Below are 6,677 nucleotides of genomic sequence, written 5' to 3'. Positions count from 1 at the left end.
ACATTCTTTTTGAACTCACCGAAAGAAGCTCCGATTTCCCCTTCTGGACATGAGTTGGCCCAGGGATTTGGTTATAGTTCCTTTGTACCTCTCCCACCTGACCCAAGGCCTCATCCAGATCATTCAGAAGGGATTCGTTCTCAAAAGAACCTTGGGCCCCCAATTTGGCGGATTAATATCCTCCAATATCGGGCTTCGCCATCTGCACAAACAGAGAAGAGCCATACATCACTTTAGAATTGGATGAGCAACAGAGGAAATCAAAAGATGGATTACCTGAACAATCTTCTCAGCAGGTTTGGCGGATCGTATCGCGTCCGCCATAATCTTGGTACTACCCATAGTGTTAGGCCGCCTCTTCTTCAGGGGCGGATCAACAGCTATCTCCGTAGGACGTTTGCCCGTATCGGCTTGAGGATTAGCCGCTTGACTTTTCTTGCGCGCTTCATCTTCCAAAAGCTTCCTGCGCGTCTCTGCAAGAGCGTGATTGGCCTTAGATACACCCCTGCCAAAGAAGACATCAAGATAATCAAGACTTTTGAAGTAACGGAAAGGTACCTTGATCAAACTGAGTAATTTTCGAATAAATAAATTGATCCCCTTCTCGGCGAATCAATGGAATGTCACTCATCATGAAGGCTAAGGCATCTGCATAAGTCCATACATCCGCCTTGATCTGCTTCATGAGATCCGCCACCTCTTCATCACTGCTTGTTAAGATCCACATGTCACCCGCCATATGTAGCGGACGAGAATTCCAAACTGAAGGGAAACCTAACGGTTCATCCTCCTTTATCTTCACATAGAAGAAACTCTCATCCCAGCTATGAACGTTGGACATTTTTTCGTAAAAGGGCGAATAGACACCAAATTTGGCGAATGTAAGATAGGATTCTGACTTCCTCTTGGAAGGTTTATGAAAGGCCCTAAAAATACGGCCCGTATAAACAACGCCTAGATTCGAAGCGAGATAGCAGTCTAGGGCCATGTCGAGCCAGCCATTAGGATGTAGCTGACTGACGGCAATGTCAAAGTATGAGAGGATATCCGCCATCACCTTGGGAAGAGGAAGGCGAAACCCTCTCTCTACATGACTACAGAATACAGTAAAGAAGCCGTTAGGCGGATTGGATGGGCGTTGATGAGAAGCAGCAAGTTGGGTTTCGTAATTTTTGATCCACGGAAAGCGATCTGCCAGATTCGCCAAATCCGCGGCATTCATACGGGATGGAGTGGACTCCGTTCGAGGATTCTTTTTCTTAGCAGGGAGAGAAGAAGTGGCCATGGAACCCAGAAACCGGTTACGAGCACCGGCCGGAACGGCACCGGAAACAGGAAAAAAGAAAGAGGGATTTCTGGTTGAACGAGTTTGGTAATGGTTACGCGCCGAGTTATTGAACTCAGCTAAACCGGAATTAATCGCACCTACAGAAGATTGGGAGTCCTCCGACGATGAAGTGGTCCAACTAAAATCTACTTTAATCTTAGGAGGGGATGACGAGTTAAAAAGTTCAGAAGTCGACCCAGAAGGCGAGGATGAACTTCTAAACATTCAAGATAAAAAGAAAGGGCACTTACATGGAAACGTAGAAGGTTGAAGAAGAGCTCTGGAAAACTTCTAGGAAAAGCTTCGAAAACGGAGAGAGATGAAGAAATGAAGAAGAAAGAGAAATTAGAAGGAGAAAAAGGTTTCTTTTGAACCTACCTGGGACAGTGTGCCACCACACGTGTCAACCATCAAATGGCGTTGAACAGAGCGCACATTAATGATGGAGCATATGACGGCGCGCGGAAGTCTAAAATCCCTAAAGGACTTTAAAGGCATTTTAGGGGGGGCTTCTGATAACATCGAGATATTATCACGATGACCAAAAGAGATATTTGCCTTTAAGTATGCCACGTAGCAAAGGAAGTCAGCTGGTGTATCTCCCTGGACTAGCTCTAAGAGATCCGCTGGCGGATCTATAAGGCGAATCTCTCCATTCACCTTGGTAACGGCTGGCCGCCGGCTCGACCATAAAGGATCATTAAATGGATCATTAACTGTCTTACCCGCCAGGTTAAGAGTAACTTGTAACCACCATTAAATGAGCATTAATGGGGACTTTCTAGTTACCTAGAGGTTACGAACTTCTCAACTATATATAACCTACCATTCTAGGCTATCAAGGTACTCAGACTTTTCTATATTCTCTAAGCTTTGTCAATACAGTTTATTCTTCATATTCTCTACTGACTTTGGCATCGGAGTTTCCCCCGTCGAACCCAACGACGCCCCCCACAGGGACGAGCTCCGATCAGAAGTTTCTCCCTTGTTATCAGAAGAATAAATAGTTTATTAAAAAAATTGATAGTTATTAATAAAATATTGATAGTTATTAATAAAATAGTTTATTAAAAATAAAAATATTATATTTTAATTAAAATATTTTAAATATTAAAATAATATTTGGGTTGAAATTAGATAGATGATAAAAGGAGGAAAGGAGATATAAAGATATGTCATAAAAAATTTAATTTTTTTAAATATATAAAAATGTATTTTAATATTTAAAATAATAATATTTTTTAAATATAAAATTAGAAAAAAAAAATAAAAAATGATAAAATTCAACTAGCATAAATATATTATCAAAAAAAAAAAAAACTAGCATAAATATAATTTGTTGTTAACGAGTAATGGTAAACTCTTTGAATAAAATAAAAATCGAAGATTTTTTTAAAGGAACTATATAAATATATACTTTTAATATTTTTTTGTAACCTATGATTTTTACATTATATTTTAAAAATTTAAGTTTAGTTTTTTTAAATACAACTTTATGTAAATTATGTTTAAAAATAGAGGATTTACGTAAAGTTCAAAATTTGTATTGAAACTTGTTTTTTCGTAAATTTTGTGATTTGTTTTTGTAAAATAACAACTTTACGTAAATTAAGTCTAAATTTATGTAAATTATGACTAAAAATAAATGATTAATTTTGTTTATATATAAAACTCAATTTTTCACAAAGTTGGTGGTTTTTTGTTTTTGTAAAATAACAACTTTACGTAGATCATGTTTCACTTTACGTAAATTATATGATTTACGTAAAGTTTAAAGATTTTACGTGAAATTTGATGATTTTTTTTTTGTAAAATAACAACTTTACATAAATTAAGTCTAAATTTATGTAATTATGTCTAACAATAAATGATTTACGTAAAGTTGCCTTTACATAAAACTCGTTTTTTTTTTTTTTTGCAAAACTAATGGTTTTTTTTACAAAGAACAACTTTATGTAAATTATGTCTAAAAATAGAGGATTTACGTAAATTTCAAATATTTTATGTAACACTCAATGTTTGCAAAGTTAACGACTTTTTTGGGCTTAATACTTCCGCCGCCACCTGAACTTGTCGGGTAAATTACATATGTGGTGTACAACATTTACCCATAATCACACTTTGGTGTACAACCAAAATTTTGTCACATTAAACTGTACAATCTTCTAGTGACTTCCCACTAAAATGTACACCCGGTAAAAATGACCGGTCAACGCAAGTCAACGTTGCCACATCAGCATTTTGACCACTTTTAAAGTAAAAAATTAAATCCCTAATATAAAATTACTAAAATATCCTCATCCCTTCCAAATTTAAAAAATAGAACCCACTATATTTCTCTCTCTAACTCTTCTCTCTCTCTCTCTCTAAAAGCTTTCAATATCTCTATCTTTCCCTTTCTCTCTCTAATTTTTCCAAATCTACTCCTCCTACTCTTTCTTCTTTGCACCATTTTTTCCTTCTGTTTATTTCTCTTACAATTTCACCAAACCCAAAAGCTGTCTCCTCCTTCTCCAACACCACCACCACCGCCTCCTCAACTGCTGCCAAACCAGAAAGCTTCTTATAATGAGATATGGTGGGTTTAAGCATAGTTTTAGAAGCACGAAATTGCAGTGAAAAAGAGTGAAGAGTGCCTGATTTGAGATCGGAGAAAGCACCAACTTCATAGGTAGTCTCGAAACTCACTTTCAGCATCAGGGTTGAGAACTCGAGATCGACCTGAGTTTTGCGCGTGGCTTAATTGCAGATTACAAGAATGCGCTCAGCTTTTATTCAAATAGGTTGATTATTTGACTCCATTCTGGGTTCCGTTTTGATTCTGTTGCTCTTGAATGGTGGTTTTACAGCGTAGATTAGTGTTAATTAGCGAGTTCGTACATTATGGCTAGGCGTCATGGGTGGCAACTCCCAGTTCATACTTTTCAAGTACATTTTGTTCTTCTGAATCTAAAACTCTTCGAATTTTGGGAGAAATGCGTATTTTCATTTGTGATTTTCAATTAGTTTTATGGTTTTCACTATATTATGGAGAGAGAGGTTAGAGAGAGAAATAAATTTGAAGTTTTCTACCAAGATTTGATGGTATTGATTTTATGGAGAGAGGTTAAAGAGAGAAAGAAATGCAAAGAGAGAGAGAGGTTAGAGAGAGAAAGAAATAGAGGGAAGAAGATAAAGATATGGAGAGATAGAGGTATAGAAGTAATTTTATATTAAGTGGTTGAATTTTTTTGACTTTTTGACCGGTCAAAGCTGAGCTGGCGCGTTGACTGAGCATTGACCGGTTATTTTTACCGGCTGTACACTTTAGTGGGAGGTCACTAGAAGATTGTACAGCTTAGTGTGAAAAAATTTTGGTTGTACACCAAAGTGTGATTGCAGGTAAAGGTTGTATACCACGTATGTAATTTACCCTGAACTAGTCTTATTTTGTCACTTAGTCTCATCTATTTAGTGGCCAACCTACTAGCCATCTCAACTCAAAAATTGGCATACATTTTATGCATTTTATGCTTACATGACATTGAGTTTATCTCCCAAGACAGATACTACATCCATTCCAATACACTTTCTGCATCCTATTGTGAAATCTTCCTTCATTGCTTTGAAATAAACATAGAAACCTAAGAGCATCTTCAACACTATCTAGCTATTTGACTCTCAACTTGATTATTTTATCATTAAAAGTGATTAAATTTAAAGAAAAAAAGAAAAAATAGAAAGAAGATGCAAAGAGGAAAGAGAAATAATGAATAAAAAATGGAAATAGCTAGCCAAATTTAGCTAGTGAAAATGGCTAGCTATTTATTTTAGAGAGTCATGTCACCTTGTTAGAGTGGTCACTCTCTAAATTGCTAGCTAAATTTGACAATTTGGAGAGTCATGTCATCCTATTGGAGATGCTCTAAGGGGCGCGAAGTGTTACCTTTGGTGAGTTAAAATAGCTAATAGGATGAACGTGATGAGTTGATGAGATTAATCAATGTCAAGTAGGTAGATAAAAAAAGACATGAAGTATTACATTTTTTAAGTTGGAGGGATTAATAGGTTGGCCACTAAGCAGGAGATGTTGAGTGAGAAAATGAGATAAATTCAAGGGACGATATGGGTATTATATTTTTTTTAATATAACTTTACGTAAATTATGTCTAAAATAAAAGATTTATATGAAGCTAAAAGATTTTACATAAAACTCGTTTTTTCTGCAAATTTAATGATTTATTTTTGTACCAATACAACTTTATATAAATTAAGTCCAATTTTACGTAAATTATGTCTAATAATAAAGGAGTTACATAAGTTTAATGTTTTTTGTACGTGAAACTCAATTTTTCACAAAGTTAGGGTTTTTTTTATTAAATTACAATTTTACATAAACTATGTCTAAAAGTATTTTACGTAAAGTCATTAATCTTTATATAAATATAAGCGCAGGGGTAGAGATCCTCTAAAGTTGAAATCATCTAGAGTTTGTGGAGTTATATGCATCTCAACCATTAATTACAAAATGAATGGATGAGATTTGATTGATCAATAAATGACTAATTAAATATTAAAATTTATCAATTAAATCTCATTCATTAATGTTGCAATTAATGATTGAGATTACAACTCCACCAATTTTAGAGGATTTCAACTCTAGAGGATCCCTACCTAAGAGCATCTACAAGAGACTCTTAGTACACTCTCTAAAAATAATATAAATAATTGACTCTTAGTGATTTAACAGTGACTAAGATATATCATCTCCAACAATACTCCTTATAAGTTATATTCACTCATTATTTATTATTTTATAATTAAAATTATCAATGATTGTTACATTTGACAATAATGAAAGGAGAGAGATTCCTTAATGATAAATTATTAATAAAAAAATGAATTTAGGAGGCACTAAGAGGTGGAGAGATGCTCTCTATTAATAAAGAGGATATAGAGGTTCTTAGTGATTTGATGAGCCACTAAGAGGCTGTTGGAGCTGAATTTTTATTCTCCCTTCTCAAATTTTAACTCAAGAACTAATTTAAGAGGCTGTTGGAGATGCTTTAAGCACGGAATATTATCAATCACTACAATAAAAATGTATTTTCTGTTGTAATTGAGTTATACCTAAAATCTAAGGACACAATAGTTGGACAATTCCATTCAAAATTTGTATGGTTTCATATTTCAACACCATTAATTTAGCAGAAAAAAGCTGCAAGATCATACAAATTCTCCCCGAAATAAGTAAAAAAACACCTCGTAAGGTAGCTGCATGATGTCTTAGTGCTCTACTACCCAATAGGGAACACATATATAAACATATCTATATAGACAAAACAATTATTTATTCAGGCCCATGAACTTG

The sequence above is a fragment of the Euphorbia lathyris genome, chromosome 8, assembly GCF_963576675.1.
Source record: "Euphorbia lathyris chromosome 8, ddEupLath1.1, whole genome shotgun sequence".
Classification (NCBI taxonomy): domain Eukaryota; kingdom Viridiplantae; phylum Streptophyta; class Magnoliopsida; order Malpighiales; family Euphorbiaceae; genus Euphorbia; species Euphorbia lathyris.
Note: the sequence above shows the minus strand (reverse complement) of the source record.